This window comes from Anabrus simplex, chromosome 14, assembly GCF_040414725.1.
Source record: "Anabrus simplex isolate iqAnaSimp1 chromosome 14, ASM4041472v1, whole genome shotgun sequence".
NCBI classification, from domain to species: domain Eukaryota; kingdom Metazoa; phylum Arthropoda; class Insecta; order Orthoptera; family Tettigoniidae; genus Anabrus; species Anabrus simplex.
This window is the reverse complement of record NC_090278.1, coordinates 61,599,316-61,618,721: the sequence shown is the minus strand read 5'-3', so window position 1 is coordinate 61,618,721 and position 19,406 is coordinate 61,599,316. Positions and strand designations below refer to the sequence as shown.

The window sequence follows — 19,406 nt, the reverse complement described above, 5'->3', positions numbered from 1 at the left end:
CAGAATGTCGCTTTTGATTCATTCGCAAATTTCCAGGCATCCAACCTCCCCATAAGAGTACGGTACATAATTTAGTAAAGAAGTTCCGCACCAAAGGGTGCATTCTTAACAAGAAATCACGCAGGAGAATAACGGTTTTAACAGAGGAAAAGCTTGACGAAATAGGAGCCCCCTTGGAAAGAACTCCAACAAAATCCCTGTTGCGTCTCGCCGTACAAGCTAATGTGCCATTATCTTCTGCCCACAAAGTAACAAAACTGTTAAAAAGCAAAACCGTACAAACCCACCCCTGTCCAATATTTAAAGAGCACTTAACAGTTTCGCTAGGGTTTGGTACTGTAACTGGTTGCTTCAGTCAGTTCACAATATATATGTTGACCCAGAACTTCTTTTTTTTTCCCTTTCTATTTTGCTTTATGGGCACGTGTATGTGAATTACTTTCAAAAAAATCGAAAATTTTATTTTCGTGTATTATTATTCTTTGGAGTTCTCTCTATCAGAATATATATAGTTTGCATATGTTAGCAAACGTATTTTGTCCTAAATGTTGCTTTTAAAAATGTGTGCACTAACTAGCCACGCCCCTATAAATGTCAAACATTTGAAAGCGTCATAACTTTTGCACCAGTAAAGATATCGGGAAGCGGTAAGTTGTATTTTATACATTGGCTGCCCTGCCTGATTCCTGCCAGCTGCAACGTGCTAGGTTGTAAACAGAAGCTAGTAGCGTACATGAAATTCTCTATTTGTAAACATCTCGTCGTTATTCAGATCCATTTAGCGTGTGTGTGAATGTTTGTTGGTCTGTAATAATGCTGGGTAAGAAGGCATTTGGTACCGGTAGATGTAAGTTTTACGGTAATCGATTCGCAAAGAAACGAAACAATGAACCAGGTAGGGTTTCTTCACCTCACATGGTACCACATGAGGTTAGAACACCTATAAGTGCATCAAAAAAAAAAGCTTCACTACCTAGAAGAGACTTAAAGTGTTGATATAGGGCTAAATCATATTGTATCTGGTTGTGTAGTAGTTGAGTTGAGTGCTCTTTCTAAACTCCTAAATAAGAGTAGTCTGTAAATCGTGTAAAAGTGGTGGGTGTTTACAAGTTACAGAAAATATCCAGGGAAGAAACGGTTTAGCTTCAAAGCTTAGCATTGTATGCAGTGTGTGTAATACCAAGGAAGAAGGTTATACATCTGGAGTTACGGAGAAAAGTATGTGTAATACAAATGTAAGACTAGCTTATTCCATGCATTGCATTGGAAAGGGATTCAGGGCTGCACAAACTTTCTGTGCTGTCATGAATTTGCCTCCTAGATTTGACAGATACAACAACGTACTTCTAGATAGCCTAATAATTGTAGGGAATACAAGTATGACAAACGCTGTGCAAGAAGCAATTGAACTGAATGATGGGGATAGAAACATTGTTGCAGCCTTTGATGGGAGATGGCAAAAAAAGGGGGCATACATCCCTAAATTGGGTAGTCACTGCAACATCTCTCGATAATGGAAAAATCATTGATGTGGAGTGTCTGACAAAATATTGCCAAAGTTGCCAGTCAGATAATGAAAACCATGAATGTGCCATTAATTTTGAAGGTTACAGTGGGGAAATGGAGTCACAGGGTGTTCTAGGCATTTTTAGAAGGTCAGTGGAAAATTATGGTGTTCAGTACACAAAATACCTTGGGGATGGTGATTCCAGGGGTTTCCAGAATGTTGTAAACGCTAAGCCATATGGAGAAAATGTGTCAATAGTCAAGCTGGAATGCGTAGGGCATGTTCAGAAGAGATTAGGTAGTAGTCTACGTAAGCTTCGAAAAGATCTAAAGGGTGTAAAACTATCAGATGGAAAATTGATTACTGGACGAGGCCGTCTCACTGATACAGAAGCAGACTTATTACAACTGTACTATGGCTTAGCTATAAGGAGAATCCAGAGTAATTTGGAAGCTATGAGACAATCTGTATGGGCTAGTTTACTTCACAAAGCATCAACTGATGACCACCCACAACATGTGTTATGTCCTCCAGGTCCAGACTCGTGGTGTGGGTACCAGAAAGCAAAGGCTGAAGGTAAAGATTATTCTCATAAACATTCATTACCGTATGCTGTTATTGAAGCCATAAAACCTATTTATAGAGATCTTAGTGACAAAAAACTCTTGGAAAAATGTCTACATGGACGAACACAGAACCCTAATGAGAGTTTCCATCATTGCATTTGGGAACGGGTGCCAAAAAGTGTATTTGTAGGTCTTCCTACTCTAAAAATGGGTGTATTGGATGCAGTTATCTGCTTCAATGCAGGTGCTGCATCCAGATGTAAGGTACTGGAGTGTTTAGGAATGTCTCCAGGGGAAAATATGGCCTCAGCATTAGCTGCAATTGATCGTCGCAGGGTAATTGATGCTGAGAGGGCCGTATTTGAAAGCTCTAAAGAAGCCAGAACCAAGAGGAGGAATAGAAAAAGACAGCAGGATGACGAGAGTGTCCTCATTCATAGGGAATATGGAGCTGGAATGCATTGAAACTGTACAGGTTGGTCACAAACTTCAATTTTTACTTTGAATGCCTCTTCTGAAAAGTTGCATTTTTAGAATATTTATTTTACTATCTCAGTAACCGTTAATGATAGACCACTGAAATTTGGCACACAGTTTTAGTGTGCAATTATCTGAAAAGTAGACTACAATCATGAACATAGCCCTTTATTTATGAAAAACAGGCCATAAAATATCCAAGAAAATGTATGAAAATTTTAATAACAATCTTTAAACTTTTCCCACAAAAGAACCATTTTACCAAATATCATGATTGTAGTCTACTTTGTAGCTACATGCTGTGGGTAGCACCTGTAAAAATATTCATATCACACAAGTAGTTTCCGAGTTTACCCTTCCGACAGCTTGGAGTGATTTTGCAGTCTTAAAAAACATCACAAGAAGTAAACTCTCATAAAAAATTAACCATGAACTTTAACCAATAACTAATAATATAACAATAATCTACAATGTTCACTGATTGCACATAATTTTTGTCTATCTAGAACAAGTGTATCTGGCCAAATTATGTTAGCAAATACAGTGATTTTCCATTATTTTACTATGGTCTTCACAGACACGTGCCCTTAAGTAGCACCGACACAGATAGGTCTTACGGCAATGATGGGACAGGAAAGGCCTAAGAATGGGAAGGAAGCAGCCGTGGCCTTAATTAAGGTACAGCCCCAGCATTTGCCTGGTGTGAAAATGGGAAACTACGGAAAACCATCTTCAGGGGTGCCGACAGTGGGATTCGAACCCACTATCTCCTGGATGCAAGCTCACAGCTGTGCGCTCCTGACCGCATGGCCAACTCGCCCGGTACTTTTATTTTATAGTGATGAAGCATGGCTACACTTAAGTGGCTATGTAAATAGTCAAAACAATCGCTACTGGTGAGCAATAAGTGCTCGCAGAATTATAGGGCCTATATTTTTCCGTGAAACAAATGCTGATTGATAGATAGACCTCATTTCAAGAACTAATGCAAGAAGAAAGGAGTAATGGTTACTTTATGCAAGATAATATGCTCTGTTGGTGAAAGGTATCTAATTCCCTCCATTGGAGCTTGGAATTTTCCATTCTATGGAGGTAATACGGGAAGTTCTCGAAGTTCGTGTGGTTAATTATCCCCCCTAGATCTCCTGATTTAAATCCCTGTGATTATTAACTGTGGGGGATGCTGAAGAGACAAGTGTATGTGAACAACCCTCAAACAAGAGAACTACAAGAGAACATTATACAAGTTATTTCGAACATCACATGGGCTGAGATTCGCCGAGTGTCTGCAAACCTATTTACAAGGTGTCAGGCGTATTTGACAGCTGAGAGACAATATTTTGAACATCAAATGTAATTCCAGGTAGATTTTAGACCAATAGTTTCACTAGAAATGGATTTCTATAAGTGTGAATTGCTGTGAGTAGTGAGGAGGAAAAGCGCGCATTACAACGGTTAGCGACAGAGTGTCATTGCGCCAGCCGTGCCGTGCTCTGAGTGGTGCTGCGGAGCGAGCAAAAAAAAAAAAAAAGAGCCTCATTTACATATTTGGCACTGATCTGAATAGACAGATGGATCATGCACTATATTATTATTAAATTATTTGGTCAAATATAGACCGCTTATGACTGACTATGGTACAATATTTTTCTTTTTCTTTTCTTCCCACTGCCACAGCTCCTCCTATAGCACACTGTGAGCTAGACGTCGAATTTACAAAAGCGAAAAATCCGCAGAAAGTGATCTGCCACTGGAAATCGCCCTGTTATTTATTATGTAATTTGTGATCTTCAGTCTTTGTATATCCCACTGAACAACGTTCCTATAAAACCTGCCAAAGTAAATGACATTAAAAAGTTAATGGCATACATTCCTCGTGAGTTTCTGGAGTTCTATACCGAAATTCTAGCCTGGCCTACCTCTGAATAAAGGAATGATGGAAATTCAACTTAAATAACATTTTGTGTACTGATACATTGTTTCTTACCTTTATATAAATATGGTACACAGATTGACAAAAATTGACACAGACAGGTCTTATGGCAACGATGGGATAGGAAAGGCCTAGGAATGGGAAGGAAGCAGCCGTGGCCCTAATTAAGGTACCGCCCCAGCATTTGCTTGGTGTGAAGATGGGAAACCAGGTGTTTACAGACTAACATACTGCTCTAAAGAGGTGCGGGTTTCCCAAATTCTTGGTAGAATGGGATTTAAATCTCCACTAATTGCCTGACTCTTGTCATGGTTCGGAGAGATCTTTATCTTGATGTACAACTTGAGCCCAATTCTAAGGTAAACAGTTCCCTTACTTTGCGTTAGTTTTTAAGATAGCACGATGGCTAAGAAATATATGTCACTGGCACTGAAAGAAAAAGTTATTGAAGGGAGTGAAAAGGAAAAGTTGTCTGTGCATGAAATTATGTCAAGTTTCAGATGTGGAAAAACTCAAGTTTATGAGACTTTAAAACGTAAGGACAACATTACTTAGCAGTGGATGGAGAGGAATGGACAAATGAAGAGGAAATCTAAGGATCTAAGGGAACAGGCAATGAAGAAATCAATGATTTACTGAGGGAATGGTTCGTCAATGCCCGTTCGAGAAACCTTCTGGTTGGTAGTGGATCTATGTTACAGAATGAGGCTCTTGCCATTGCTAAATCACTTGGCAACACAGCCTTTAAAGCATTAACTGGATGGCTGGAGAGTTTCAAAACAAGACAATGTCGTATGGAATGAAGCCTGAGGCGAGTCCAAAGACATGGATGGAAATGTAGTAGCTGAGTGGAAATCAAAGCTCCAAAATTGAATTTCTGGCTATGGACCTAAAGACATTTTCAATGCCGACGAAACATGATTGTTATTTTTTTTTCTCAAGCCTTGCCTTCAAAGTCACTTGAGCATTGTGGGGAAAAGTGTGGTGGGGGGAAAATGTTGGAAGACTTACAGTATACTGTTGTGCGGTAACATGGAGGGGGAAATGGGAAACTCCCGGGTAATCGGGAAATCAGCAAAACCAAGGTGTTTTAAAAACTTGGACTTGCGCAAGCTTCCGGTAACTTGGAGGAGCGATGGGAAAGCCTGGATGACCAGTGCTCTAATGGAAGAACGGCTGAACGAATTTAACTGTAGGATGAAGAGGGAAATTCGCAGCTATTCTTTTTCTAAAAAATGCCACGTGTTGCTTTCCAAAGTCAAGCTAGCCTGGTTTCCACCTCACACAACCAGCGTTGTTCAACCTATGGACCAAGGAGTGATTTTGTAATGGACTATGGGCAGTAGTAGACGCTTTGCTAGGAGCAAATATTAGGGTATGTAAATATAAATAGTGATAAAGTAGAAAAAGCAGCATACGAGTGAAATAAGTTGTAGCCAAATGTGCAGTGAGAAGGTAAAGAGCCCACAGAGGACGTGAAAAGGGACAAGAGAAAAGCAGATATAAACAAGGTAAATAAATATATTTAACAATCAACATACATACATACATTCATTATCATTATAGACTGTTATGCCTTTCAGCGTTCAGTCTGCAAGCCTCTGAGAATTTACCAAACGTCGCCACAATCCTCGATTTGCAACTAGTGTTGTGGCCTCATTTAGTTCTATACCTCTTATCTTTAAATCGTTAGAAACAGAGTCTAACCATCGTCGTCTTGGTCTCCCTCTACTTCTCTTACCCTCCATAACAGAGTCCATTATTCTCCTAGGTAAACTATCCTCCTCCATTCGCCTCACATGACCCCACCACCAAAGCCGGTTTATGCGTACAGCTTCATCCATCGAGTTCATTCCTAAATTAGCCTTTATCTCCTCATTCCGAGTTCCCTCCTGCCATTGTTCCCACCTGTTTGTACCAGCAATCATTCTTGCTACTTTCATGTCTGTTACTTCTAACTTATGAATAAGATATCCTGAGTCAACCCAGCTTTCGCTCCCATAAAGCAAAGTTGGTCTGAAAACAGACCAATGTAAAGATAGTTTCGTCTGGGAGCTGACTTCCTTCTTACAGAATACTGCTGATCGCAACTGCGAGCTCACTGCATTAGCTTTACGACACCTTGATTCAATCCCACTTACGATATTACTACACAACCTAAATACTTGAAATTATCGACCTGTTCTAGCTTTGTATCACCAATCTGACATTCAGTTCTGTTGAATTTCTGACCTACTGACATCAATTTAGTCTTCGAGAGGCTAATTTTCATACCATACTCATTGCACCTATTTTCAAGTTCCAAGATGTTAGACTGCAGGCTTTCGGCACAGTCTGCCATTAAGACCAAGTCGTCAGCATAGGCCAAACTGCTTACCACATTTCCACCTAACTGAATCCCTCCCTGCCATTTTATACCTTTCAGCATATGATCCATGTAAACTACAAACAGCAAAGGTGAAAGATTACAGGCTTGTCTAAATCCTGTAAGTACCCTGAACCAAGAACTCATTCTACCATCAATTCTCACTGAAGCCCAATTGTCAACATAAATGCCTTTGATTGATTTTAATAATCTACCTTTAATTCCATAGTCCCCCAGTATAGCGAACATCTTTTCCCTCGGTACCCTGTCATATGCTTTCTCTAGATCTACGAAACAAACACAACTGCCTATTCCTCTCGTAGCATTTTTCAATTACCTGGCGCATACTGAAAATCTGATCCTGACAGCCTCTCTGTGGTCTGAAACCACACTGGTTTTCATCCAACTTCCTCTCAACGACTGATCGCACCCTCCCAAGATGCCTGTGAATACTTTGCCTGGTATACTAATCAATGAGATACCTCGATAGTTGTTGCAATCCCTCCTGTTCCCTTGCTTATAGATAGGTGCAATTACTGCTTTTGTCCAATCTGAAGGTACCTTACCAACACTCCACGCTGATTTTACTACTCTATGAAGCCATTTCATCCCTGCCTTCCCACTATACTTCACCATTTCAGGTCTAATTTCATCTATTCCTGCTGCCTTATGACAATGGAGTTTATTTACTATCCTTTCCACTTCCACAAGCATAATTTCACCAACATCATTTTCCTCCTCCCCATGAGCTTGACTGTTTGCAACACCACCATGATGATTTCCTTTTACACTGAGAAGATGTTCAAAATATTCCCTCCACCTCTCCAGTGATTCCGTGGGATCTGTTATGAGTTCACCTGAATTTCTCAAAACACTGTTCACTTCCTTTTTCCCTCCCTTCCTAAGATTCTTTATTACTGTCCAGAAAGGTTTCCCTGCTGCTTGACCTAGCCTTTCCAGGTTATTACCAAAATCTTCCCATGACTTCTTTTTGGATTCAACAACTATTTGTTTCGCTCTGTTTCTTTCATCTACGTACAAATCCCTGTCTGCCTCGGCCCTTGTTTGGAGCCATTTCTGATAAGCCTTTTTACGTTTACAGGCTGCTCTCACTTCATCATTCCACCAAGATGTTCGCCTTTTCCCATCTTTACACACAGTTGTTCCTAGGCATTCCCTTGCTGTTTCTACTACAGCATCCCTGTATGCCACCCATTCACTTTCTATATCCTGAACCTGCTTACTGTCTACTGTTCGAAACTTCTCACTAATCATATCCATGTACTTCTAATTTCCTCGTCCTGGAGATTTTCTACCCTTATTCGTTTGCAGACAGATTTCACTTTCTCTACCCTAGGCCTAGAGATACTTAGTTCACTACAGATCAGATAATGGTCTGTATCATCGAAAAATCCCCGAAAAACTCGTACATTCCTAAAAGATTTCCTGAATTCAAAGTCTGTTAAGATATAGTCTTATGGATCTGGTACCCCTAGCCTCCCATGTGTAGCGGTGAATAGCCTTATGCTTGAAGAATGTATTCGTAACAGCTAAACCCATCTAGCACAGAAGTCCAGCAAACGCTTCCCATTCCCATTAGCTTCCATATCTTCCCCACATTTACCAATCACCCTTTCGTATCCTTCAGTTCTATTCCCAACTCTCACATTGAAATCGCCCATTAGCACTATTCTATCCTTGCTGTTGACCCTGACCACGATGTCACTCAATGCTCCATAAAACTTGTCAACTTCATCCTCATCTGCACCCTCACATGGTGAATACACGGACACAATTCCTCCCACTGACAAATCTACTCACATCATTCGCTCGCTCACATGCCTAACAGAAACTATGTTGCGTGCAATGGTATTCCTGATAAAGAGCCCTACCCCAGACTCTGCCCTTCCCTTTCTAACACCCGTCAAGTACACTTTATAATCTCCTATCTCTTCCTCCTTATCTCCCCTTACCCGAATATCACTTACTCCTAGCACATCCAGATGTATCCTCTTTGCTGACTCAGCAAGTTCTACCTTCTTTCTTCCATAAGCCCCATTAATATTGATAGCTCCCCATCGAATTCCATTTCGTTCGCCAAGTTGTTTCCAAGGAGTCCCTCGCCTGTCAAATGGGAGTGGGACTCCATTACTCCCATAGGTCCGAGGCTTGCTTAAAGTGTTCTGAGCTCGGTAAATTCATGAAGCAGGATGCTGCCCTACTTGCACATAGTCCAAGTGAGGATCTCTCCTCTAACGGGTTATGGACCACCGGTGAATTGTGTAGTTCTAGCCGCCTGAGCACAAGGAGGGCCACGACTCAGAATATGTCCGAGAAGCCCACTCCCATTCCATAGCAACTGGTATCCCGACTCTCAGGACCACTTACTAGGCCACTCAGCCGTTGCCCATGGTTCACGAACTAGGACGTGACTACAGTAACCCACAAACATGAACCATTTAACAATCAACAAGTAGAATAAATAAACATGTCATACAATAGGAAACACCAGACAAGAATTTTGCCTTATAAAAAAAAGGAAAGCTCTGAAAGCGAGCGAAATATGCCACATTTACAATATCCAAAGTTTAATGAAAATCAAAAAAAAGAATTACGAATAGTGAAAACCTGATGCAATAAGAGTAAAGTATAGTTAATAATGAAAGAACTCCAATCAAGGAATGCAGGATCGAAACTATAGGAAAGATTAACTTCGCCGGGTAATATTTACAAAAGAAGTTTCACAAGTGTGGAATTGTAATACATGTTGCAAACAGGCCATGTAAGTTATTTAGATAACAGTTCTCATTGTCCAAAGCAAAGTCTGTATATTAAAAAAAAGGAATGGAGACTGCAAGCATAATTTTAAACGCCGGTAAGCTGGCAGAAACAAAAGTAGTTAGAGGCCAGATAGCCTAATGAAAAATTTGAAGTACAAATAACAAGTTCATAGTTGTTGCTCACCAAGCAGTCATAAGTTACAAACTAATAGTACTGAATAGGTGGACCCTTCCTACCCTTTGATAGTCACCAAGCAGTCGGCAGGTATATAGCACAGATGTTTGGTACTCGACCACTGATACGAAGACAGACTCATTTGTGGGAGGTGGAGCCCGAGAATATAAAGCGCAATGGAAAAGTCTAGATGTATATGGAAAAAGAAAGCCAGCATGTTCCAGAATGACGTCACAATTACGTGTTCATAGGTGTTGCATAGACACGCACGGCATAGCCCTTTCAGCCCCAGGTCGCACGTTTGTGCGAGTTCAGTTTTATTTTTCCAACTGCTAAACTAAGTCACTTCTGTGCTTCGAACCGGACTACGATTGTGTGGGTTCCGCGCTACATCATTCAACTGTTTTTCGTTTGTCTACCTGTCTACAGGAAGCGGCAGTGACTGGTAAACAATGGTGTTAAGAACTGACCATGTGCTCTCAAGGTAAGTGCTTTATATTTTAAAAAATACGTTGTTGGGCTATGTTTGGGAATGTGTTACTTGTAGACATTACAGTTATTGATTTTATGACCGTTAGTTGTAAATACAATAATATTAATTTATACTTGCATCAAAGTTCAAGTAGCACAATTGTGGCAGTCAGGCTTTGCTTCAGGTCGGTGGGAATTCTAACCTCAAATAAAAATATTACTTTGTAGGCAGTATTTTTGAAGTAATTCATATTTATAGAATAACTGTACAATATTTATGCCCAATTCCACATTATTTACGCTTACAGGTGTATCTGAGGACCGGATATTACATTGTTTGGACAACTCTCATATTAGTGATTTGTCAAGTGATGAAGATGACTGGGCACCCACGGGATCAACACTTGTTCATGAATATGTGCATTCTGACAATACCATTGTAGTTGTGGAATGGAAAGACTCCTTAAGAGTTCTTGTTGCTTCTACTTGTGCCAGGATTGAACCCCTAGCCAAGGTAAGAAGGTGGTCCAAAAATGAAGACAAATATATTGAAGTCGACAGCCCTTTTTTGATTAAGTATTACAAGGAGCACATGGGGAGAGTAGATATTTGCAATCAACGAGATAGAATTCAAAATATTAAAATCAGAGAAGGGCTAAATGCAGAACCGTTAATACAGAACTTACAGAAAGCAGGACTGAGATGGTTCGAACATGTAAAACGAGTGGGAAAGGAACGGGTAGTAAGATGGGAATTGGAATGAGAAATTAAGGGAAAAACAGTTGGAAGACCGAGAAGAAGGTGAATGGATCAGATTTGGAAGGACATTAGAGAAGCTGGATTGGATGTGGCAGAAGTAATGGAGCAGGAAAAGTGAAAGGACAGAAAGGAGTGGAGGAGGTTTGTTAACCACTCCCGGGCGACTGGAGTGGAACAATGATGATGATGATGATGATGAATTAGAATGCTACCGAGCATGGTTCAGGACAAAGAAATGGACCTTGAAATGATTCTCCACTTTCTGGATACAAGCATTGTGCTACAGTACCGGGAGGACTGCCGAGCAAACAAAGTTCCCAAAAGTAAGATTCTCGATCTTCTCATTTTTGAATGACAGTGGGGCAGGCATTGGTTACAACTCCAGAGAGAGAGAGAGAGAGAGAGAGAGAGAGAGAGAAGAAAAGAAGATGAGGCTAATATTTTTCCGTGATTCTGCATGTCAAACAATGGGTATAAACATGCATTGCAGAGAAAAATTCAGAAAAAAATCTCTCAGGGCTGAAAGGGATAGGAGGCGAAGATCACTGCATCTTGAAGGAGATGACGTCATAGTCACAAGTTCAGCAGAGTAGATGACAGCAGGCGAGCACGACAGTAGAGTGAAAGGCCAAAACAGAGCGGTCGAAGAAAATGTGGCAGCCGAAGGTAGGAATAATACAGAATATGTAATGGAGAGATCGTAGCAATTTACACCTTTTAAATCTCACTACAGGCGTTTATTGATGCAGTCACTGATCAAGAATGTTGATGCAGGTTTTAACTACCTACTCCCTTGCATGCTCAGTTTCCATACTGGATGCTGTCAACTGGATCAGTTTGGTATGAAGAAGATCAAACCTCAAACACTCATAAAGTGCTTTGCAGAAGCGTGATTTTCAGAAAATGATGGCGTTGGCACACCCAAAGAAGTGACTGAAAATGCTGCACCGAGATCTACACTGAGCCAACAACAGAATTTTGCATGTAATGTAGACGAATACATTCGCAGCGACGACCACCTTGCTACTCACTACAGTTCACAGTACAGTTTCTGAAGATCCGCCGTACAAAGAATGAAGACTATAATCCGAGGGACGAAGAATAGAAGGAGGAGGAAGAAGAAGAGGAGGAAAGAGAAAGTCAGGAAAAAATACAAACTCGTGAACAACCTACTGAGTATGTCAGGGACATTATGAAATTTGCTGTCAAGTCCAATTCACCAAGACTTCTTGAGCCACTGTACAGTGCTGAAGACTGCATTGAGAAAGACATAACATCAGGGAAGGTGAAAGAGGTTTCTTTGTTAGACATGTGGAAGAAGGAATAATTTGACATATAGAGTATTGTGTGTAATGTGTTATACGTATACTGTAGCCTATCTATTAAACATGTGGAATAAGGCAGAAATTGTCCGGTTTTCAGCGAGTACAGTACATACGGTACATAATATGTCGAGCGTGTTGTAGTGCAGGCCTATGCAGGAGTAATAAAAACCTACTGTATATCAAGATATTGTATTACTGAGATTTGTAACACAAAAACTAGAATAATGGATCAGGGGTAAGTAATTTGTGAATCTTTTTGAATAATTTTGTTCAAACCGGAAACTCGTCTAATTCCAAAAAGAAACACGGACACTTGCGATTCCACTTTGCTATTTGCTTTACGTCGCACTGACACAGGTAGGTCTTATGGCGACGATGGGATACGAAAGGCCTAGGAATGAGAAGGAAGCGGCCGTGGCCTTAATTAAGGTACAGCCCCAGCATTTGCCTGGTGTGAAAATGGGAAACCACGGAAAACCATATTCAGGGCTGCCAACAGCGAGATTCGAACCCACTATCTCCCGAATGCGAATTCATAGCTACGTGTTCCTAACCGCACGGCCAACTCACCCGGTGATTCCACTCTGAGCAAGTTTTACTGTATTATTAACTTTATTGGCCACATTGGACCACTTGAGTCTTCTATGTACACTCTTTTTTTTGAAGGTTGTACGGTTAGATTCTTATCTGCCCATTTTATTACAGTATAATAATTTCGTGTGGCTATTTTTAGTCAGGTGCAGCCCTAAGGGTGGGCGGCATCTGCCATGCGTAGGTAACTGCGTATTGTTGTGGTGGAGGATAGTGTTTTATGTGTGGTGTGAAAGTTGCAGGGATGTTGGGGACAGCACAAACATCCAGCTCCCGAGCCATTGGAATTAACCAATGAAGGTTAAAATCCCTGACCCGGCCGGGAATCAAACCCAGGACCCTCTGAACCATGGCCAGTATGCTGACCATTCAGCCAACGAGTCGGACGATTTTATTACAGTAAAATTCCATTACAGTGGAACCTCGATTCTCCGTTTTTGGAGGGACCACGGAAAAAAGAAGTACAACACGGGAAATCGGAACATCCGGGAATGAATGAACCATCAACAATTTGGCTAAACATCACAAAAATGAAACATGTATACCTACAATCTTACAAACCCCCTTAAACCAAACCAAACTACAGCCCCAATGGGCCTTCCGCCTACCAAGCGACTGCCCTTGGTCTGAAGGCCTGCAGATACGAGGTGACGCATAGTCAGTGACGAATCCTCTCTGCCGTTATTCCTGGCTCTCTAGACCGGAGTCGCCATATCACCATTAATTAGCTCCTCAATTAAGGGTAATAGTAGAATAACTGAACTTGGAACCAGCCCTCATATCCAGGTAAAAATGCCTGACCTGGCCAGTAATCGAACCCAGGCCCTCCGGGTGAGAGGCAGGCTTTTGAAAAACTGGCGAGTTTAAGTGTGCATATCTTGAGTGTGTTTTCTTCTTGTAGTTCTCATGCTATTAATCGTAGATTTACGTCCGTTGTTACTATGTAAGCAATAGTGAATTTCTATGATGTATTGTAATTTGGATGGTCGTAAAAAAACACTTGTCATTAAAAAGATATGCACAATTAAACTCGCCAATTTTTCAAACTCCACTACATCATATCATCATTCACACCAGCATCAACAGACATATTTCAGTGCCACAAAATTTTACCAAGAAGATATAAGAAGACAAACATTAACCAGTGCTTTGCATATATTTTAGTACATTTCAATGTGTTTGATGTCTTTGTACAACTGATTAGCTCTTAAGTTCAGGTTAAGTATTTATTATCACAACTTAAACCTCAAGGTCATTCACACTTAGTGCCGCGATTCAAACGATAAACCACTTATATGCCCTACAGACATATCCGGATATGCCAACTAAAAATGGGAACTTCCTTCAGATATTGTTAATGTAGAATATCAACATTAGACAGCTGATGATGGCCTAAAGGGCCGAAACTGGTACTGTAAGGACTACAAGTATAATAAAAGTATTGATCAGGTGGAATCCTTTCTACGCAATTGGTCGAGCTGGATATAGATTCCAAAGTAACCAATACGTAAGAAAGAACACTATTGGCTGGGTAGGAACGCCACATTTACAATCAACAAATGAACATCACGGTTTCACATATCTACACTCAGTACTGCATTTCGTTTATTTACGTCTCATGACGCGTTCATCGTTGATCTTTCTTTCGTGAAGCAATGTGTGTATTAGTGTGCCAGTTAACTCTTTCGCCAATATGGATCAAAGGAAGCAAAAGCAGTTTTCTTTAAAAGAAAAAAGTATAATACTTCGGGAAGTGGAGAAAGAAGGAGAGAAAGGAGAAACAGTGGAGAAGTATGACATCAGCCGTTCAAGGTCGTGAAATGCCTTTCTAATGAAGACAAAATTAAAATGTCAGAAAGTTTATCAACAGGTATGCCATAGCCATCCTATCGTATAGAGGATAATTTTCATATTGAGACCCGTACTGATGGATATGACTATTTAAAAAAGTAAAAGTATTAATCCCACATAATCAATACATTAATTTGAGGCAATTAGCATTTACCTATGTTTCATTCTTGGTTGCGTTTATGTTATCTGATTTGCTGAAGATTATCATTACATTGATCATAATTAGTCCAAAATCTTTTGAATGAGTTAATGCTAATTAAAACCTTTACTTTTCTAAATAAAGCCATCCTAACGTGACATACTGTTTCTTGAAAAAAAAAAAGCTTGATCCGGGAAATAGTATATTCGAGGAACGCAAAATGAGGGATTTTTTTTACATACATACATTATAATTATAGACTGTTATGCCTTTCAGAGTTCAGTCTGCAAACCTCTGTGAATTTACTAAAGTCGCCACAATCCTCAATTTGCAACTAGTGATATGGCCTCAATTAGTTTTATACCTATTGTATTTTTACAACCTGATTTTATTAGAATGGTTGCGGCACTATGCGATTTCTACAAATAACCCAGGAAACCGTTGTTTCCGGAATGGATAACTGAGATTCAATTGAATTTCAAGTGAAACAAACATCTGCTGGCTTTCCGGGTGACCACGGAAGTCCAGGAAGAAAGATAGATCTGAGGTTGACAATTAACTGCTAAAAAATGTCATCAAGGTTCAAACTAGAAACTGCCATACAAATGATTGTGCAATATGTGAATAGAGTCTTTCAAAACTTTTTTATACATATCAATTTGGAATTCTGTACCACCAAATTCCTTTAACATTGTCACAGGGCGTTTGAAGGCCGATCTTTTGCACTAAAGAGAAGACCTTTTACAATACATTCATTCTCAGATGGTAATATATCTCACTCATACGAGGGATTCATGCATGGTAAATAGTCTCCTCTTCATTAAAGCAAACTGCTTCTTGGTTTTCTTGCTCCATTCATACTGTAGAGTCTACTCAAAAACAGTTTCAACAGACTGAAAAATCTCTTAATTCAGTATAAATGAGAAAATAGCTGGGAAAGAACACTTAACTGACTGTACCCGAGAAAGATATACTGTACATCAACATATAATCTGTACGCCCTAAAATTAAGGCAGAATTTTAACATAATAAAATTGGCTTTAATTTGTGTTTTTATTTTAAGAAATTAATCATACACAATGATAAACTCCAAAACTGAATAAAATATAAACCTGTTTTAAGAAATGAATCATTATCTTCACATATTGTTGGGTAGAAAATCTTCTTGATCAGAATTAATATATGACTTGCTTGCCTTCCCCTGATATTTGTAATCTGCTAGTTTTGCCTGTTTGTTGTAACGCGCTTGCTGTTTGCTATTTGAAGTTGTGAGTACAACTCTTTCTGACAATGTACTTACTGATGAGCGATTTCCAATGTTCTCTGCATCTTCAACAACCCCAAGCTTTTCTTTAGCCTTGAACGAGCGATTACAAGAGCTAGTAGCCATAGGCCTACTTAATACGTGGTTCATATTTCACTTCCACCATGCTACCGAAGCGACACAGACCAGGGCCTGACAACAATGAAGTGTAAGGGGATCCACTGTTTGAGGCGAAGTGGTAGAGACCGTGCAATCAAATAACAGCTCTGGCTGCATTTTATGGGAAGCTTGAGTGCAAGTCTCTCGGAGTTCCCAGGCCACACCTACCCATCTCGCTGAACAGACCCAGAGCACCAGGCAGCTGCAGCCAGAGTACGCAAGTTGTTGTTGAGGTTGGTCTAGCGTTTGCATATTTTGATCAGAAAAGGAAACCGAGTAGCATTAACACCTGTAATTAGCGTTTATGTCCACGTCATACTATATTCTGTATAATGCAAAGAATATCCCCACAACTCCCATATATTCGTAAATCACTCGCTTGAAAGGACAATCGCTCATAGTCGCATTTCCTTTTTATATTGCACTTAAGAGGGACGAATCGCGAAGAGCTTTCAGTTCTCTTATAGCACAATCAGTAACGCATCTACACAATCGTGAACATCTATAAGCAACAGAAGTCTGGAATGTTAGTGACATATTTAGGAAAATTTGCTGTAGTAAGCAAGCGATGTCAACCACATCTACATTGTCACTAAGAAAACTTTCGAACTAAAAGTTAATTGATATTTAAAAAAAGGGCGTATGACTATAGCAGTAGTAATATCTCATGGCAGGTATACAGGATATTGAGATGTTACCCTGGTCATTTGAAATACGGGTCTATAATGAAATTATTGTCATACAGACATCTTTATTAAAAGAATACGCTGTTTATTTGTTCTTATATTTTACAAAAACCTCATATGAAAGATAAATGGTCAATAATAGCCAGTATGAATTTTAATGCAAACAGAATCCTCCTGTAACAGGTTCATTTTACGGAAATGGAAGGTGCCATACAGTAAGCAGAGTAGCAAACGAAAGAAAGTTTATCTAATATAGGCTGCTATTGCTTACAGCTACAATCTCCTTCCATTTTTATTTTGTATTTTCGCTGGAGCGGTTAATTTTATTTCCCACCTCGTGAGGTCCATTGGTTATGGTATTTTACTCATATCCTGAATAACAACGAAACCTTATCACAAGACATCTGTTGTTGCTTCGCAAACACTCATCAAAAATAACATAACGTTTATGAACAGAGCTCACCCTATACTGTCAAGAACTAAGACTGGAGTTCTTCAATCCCAACCACGTCAACTTCACTTTCACTACCAGAGCCGCTGCTTGACGAATCTTTCTAACTGCTACTGCTGTTAGTCAATTAACTGTTGGGCGCTCAATTTCAGGTTCCATAAGGCCTTCAGACTGTATATACTGTTCCTCAATCTCTCTGACATGACTGTATACTGAACCCCACCAATTTCAGAAAATCTCTGAACGCAAAGATTTCTTGCATCATCCAGACTGAAGGTTGTGTTTCGCTGTGCCACCCATTGTTTCACATCACCCCAGAATTTTTTGATGCTGTTCAAATCTGGGTGATAAGCCAGCAAGTGAAGAACAGTGTGCCCGTATTCATGAAAAGACTGTCCACAATACAGCTCTTAGTTCGAGGCTTATCAATCTTGGTAAGTTCATAAAGTTCAGTCTTGGAACATAATATCTCCATAAGGTATGTTGTGCTCCGTTAGCCAGTTCTGCATTTCCTGTTTGCCAGCATTAGAAGTAGGCATTTCTCGTACTGAATGTTGTGAAAGGATGCACTGTCCATCACAAGAACAGACTTTGGAGGCAAGTTTGGCGAAAGCATTTCATGTAGTTCATGGCATTCATTTCTCGATGGTAATCGCCTGATGTCTGATTCGATTTCAAGATCAAAAGGGCATTCGGAATAAAACCCGGCTCATACCCTGCATAAACAATAATAAGGTACTGCCCCTTCCATATCAGTGATTTAAGACCCTCTGTAGGAGACGTGGTGTCACACCAAGCCTTCGGTGTTATGTGGAACTGTTAATGTAGGTTTCATCACTGTAAACTATAGGGCGGACCGCCTGACGATACCTAGTAACAGAACGCTAAAATGTGATTCGAGCATTGCGAATATCATTACACTCAATTAGTACACACCTGTTGGTTTCTACCCTTTTCCACCAAAACCAAAGTTCTTAGAATTTTTTTTGTAAACTACTTGCTTTTGCCCTTGTACTGTATACTTTTTTCAGTTTTGCCAACAGATTTCAGTCAGAATTTCTTTCTCAGTTATATAAAACTCACTGATTGTCCTTCAAATAACGCACATGCCAAAATCATCTAATCCAGTGGGTGGATGCTTTCTCTCTTTGTTCTTGCGAAGTATAGTGTACGATGCCAATGTTCCTGCCTGGACCTGTAGTAACTGTTCCTTCACGGACTTCACAGTGCACACACAAGAGTTGCAGCACACATGCTTCTGCACTTTTTCGGCAGGAATAATAAATCTGTTTTCATCGGCTTCTTTCTGCATGAATTATAACATAGAGACTACTATTTAGCACAAGTCAATATGTAGCTTTGAGACACAACACAAAGCGCACTCCTCGGGAGACTTGTTATCGCCAAGCTTGCCTCAGATTAACTAACAACTGTGCGCCGCATGCACTTCTGATCCAAGTAAGGTGTGCAGAGGGAGGTGCATTGGAGATGAAGGATCGGAAATTCATTGGACACCTTTGCAACATCCTCCGTACAGTCCAGATTTATTGCCCTGGGACTACCATTTGTTTGGAACACTCAAACAAGACCTAGGAGGACAGCGGTTAGATGATGCAAGTGTAGAAGATTTTATGCGCAACTGGCTCAGCACCCGGCCCTCTTATTTCTATCAGGGCGTCATCAAAAACTTTCCAATCTGATGGAGGAAATGTGTACGCAGAAAAGAGTATTTGAGTATCTTTTATTTGGTTGACGCAATACATTAAAAAAAACACCCACCGTTTATATTTGATCTGCCTTCGTATCCAAATAGTGAAAACTACCAGTAACCAAACGTCTAACAGTAAATACTATGTTTACAGTAAGCTGTAAAAGGTAATAAACATCATGAAAGAAAGGTAAAACAA

At 40.1% G+C, this 19,406-nt stretch overlaps 1 protein-coding gene across 3 annotated transcripts in view; it reads right to left on the bottom strand.

The window, feature by feature from the left end:
- bel (ATP-dependent RNA helicase bel) overlaps positions 1-19,406 on the bottom strand; it is a 173,206-nt gene that overhangs the window by 17,115 nt on the left and 136,685 nt on the right. The gene's annotated exons all lie outside the window — the stretch shown is intronic.